The following is a 2,607-nucleotide window of genomic DNA, read 5'->3' as shown; positions in this document are numbered from 1 at the left end:
AAAAGTGGAAACAGTTACGTATGTGTACGTATAATGTCATAAACAAAAGCAAGTGTAAGAGCTTACACTGAACGACTTACCATTATTCAAATAAGAAATTTGTCTGGAATCCTGTCCTAGAGTAGATATAGAAGAAAAACCAAACTTACCACCATTTTTGGAATATTTGGCGATTTAAGTTATCATATCTGATAGACGTTTCCATTTGTTTGAGTTCATGTCATAGTCATAGTTGTACACGTTCAAAGCATTATGGTGTAATAGTCAACTTATTCTTCGATGACACAGAAGGAGAATAAGACAACTATCACATCACACTGCTTCTAATTTAACTTTCACCAAAACACTGCAGATCATCATTCTTCTGTCAGCTGGTCTTCGGTTTGTGCCTATCACCCCTGTATTCATGTCCTGCTTCGATATGTCTATCTATCTATCTATCTATCTATCTGTCTGTCTGTCTGTCTGTCTGTCTGTCTGTCTGTCTGTCTGTCTGCCTGTTGTATGTATGTATGTATGTATGTATGTATGTATGTATGTATGTATGTATGTATGTATGTATGTATGTATGTATGTGTGTGTGTGTATGTATGTATGTATGTATGTATGTATGTATGTATGTATGTATGTATGTACGTCTCTTTCTCATCTCTGCCTCTCATAAAAATCGTGTGTGCGTATGTGTGTGTGTGTGTGTGTGTGTGTGTGTGTGTGTGTGTGTGTGTGTGTGTTTAGGGGTTGCATAAGAATGGGTAGGTTGGCTAGTGAATTCCGTCCATGCTTGCAAAGTTGACTTGAGAATATATTTATCCGTTCAAATTAATTCATTTCAACTTTGGGTGCAGCATTTTAGGCGAACTACAAGATAAACAGTGAAAATACATGAAAGGACTTTGAACGTGGTTTCTATTTATTTATCTGTGTCTATCTACCTATATATGTATATACAGGTCAAGCAATATATATATGTATATATATATATATATATATATATATATATATATATATATATATATCAGGTCAAGCAATATATATATATATATATATATATATATATATATATATAAATCTATCTATCTATCTGTCTATCTATCTATCTATCTATCTATCTATCTATCTATCTATCTATCTATCTATCTATCTATCTATCTATCTATCTATCTATATATCTATCTACCTAAATATATGTGTCAATCAATCAACCCTCTGTGGTTAATTTCAATCATAAGATTGTTTTTATGAATTAATTGATATCAAACTTATAAAATTTATTTCTACTCATTTGCATCATTTTAGTCACATTACACACTGAACACCTCTGATCTATTTTGGGGTTGTATTTACACTTTTTTGATATATCGTTGATTAAAAAATGCAACTTTTAAAAAAACTAGCAATTATTGTTTTGCAGTATTTTCATTTGTAAAGTGTAAAATTTTGAAAGAAATAAGAATATGGTGTAAAATTTATAACATTTACTCAGAATATAAAACAAGGATACTTGTTTCTAAGAGAGTCTGCTTTAGTAATTTTCCTTCACCGTATTGTTGGTTTTAAAATAGCTGAGTATATACTCACCACAGGACTATTTGTTACTAACTTAGAGGATTCTAAGCAGCTGACTAGTTCAGCCTTGTGAAAATATTGTTCCATTTAGATAATAATACGTGTATTGCTTTACAAGGCCTCCGGCCCATATACAACGTAAGAGATTTAGATAAAACGTACAGACATGTACACAAACACTTATTTATCAATAAAACAAAATCATCGTAGAAAATTAGATGAAGGACCACTTCAAGGAAGCTGGCCTACATTATAGTGTCTCTGGGTAGGCGATTCAACAAAACTGTCTTTGATTTTGAAGTAAAGTCGTTAGTGTTATGACAAAGAGGAACGAATGCTTACCTGGTTCTTGTAGCAGCAACTTGTACGCCATGATGGACTCGCGTCTCAGTCTAGTACTCATAACCCTCGCAACTTGGCTTTAAATGCTGCGGCAACATCCGCTCAACAATTAATCGACATTTCAACAGCAATTAAAATAACTGATTAGATGAACCTTTTTCATTTGATTTGACCAGAAAAGGTCCAATTTGAGTAAAACGTGATAGACTGGAGACTAATTGATGTACAAATTAGTCAGGAAGTTTGGCTGTGCTCTGTGGCACAGGAGGCGGGGGTGACGGGCATGTGGATACGACTTGTTATTAATTTTTAGACCGTAGCACCACACATTGAGACATACAAAAGGAGCAAGTTGGCACCATCATTAAGAATATCGTTAGGCGTTTCTTGTATCTATGATACTGTTTGCCACAACGCAGAATAAAAGCCATATTCAATTTCTAGCATTAAATGACCTTTACATTATTAGCAGTAATTTGATTATTGAAAGGAGAAGAGGAGAGGAGGTCAGGGTAAGCAGACAACGATACACTGACTGAAACTTTAACTTTTCAGCAAGTATCTACAAGGGCAAGAAAATGCCAAACAAAGAATGAAAGTATATACTGCACTAATACCTGTCCTGTTTTTTTTTATTTCCTGTTTATCACTCGTTCATCATCCTGTCCTCGCCCTTTTCCCCTTCCTCCCACATAGATA

Source organism: Glandiceps talaboti, chromosome 21 (assembly GCF_964340395.1).
Source record: "Glandiceps talaboti chromosome 21, keGlaTala1.1, whole genome shotgun sequence".
NCBI classification, from domain to species: domain Eukaryota; kingdom Metazoa; phylum Hemichordata; class Enteropneusta; family Spengelidae; genus Glandiceps; species Glandiceps talaboti.
This window is presented reverse-complemented; position numbering follows the sequence as displayed.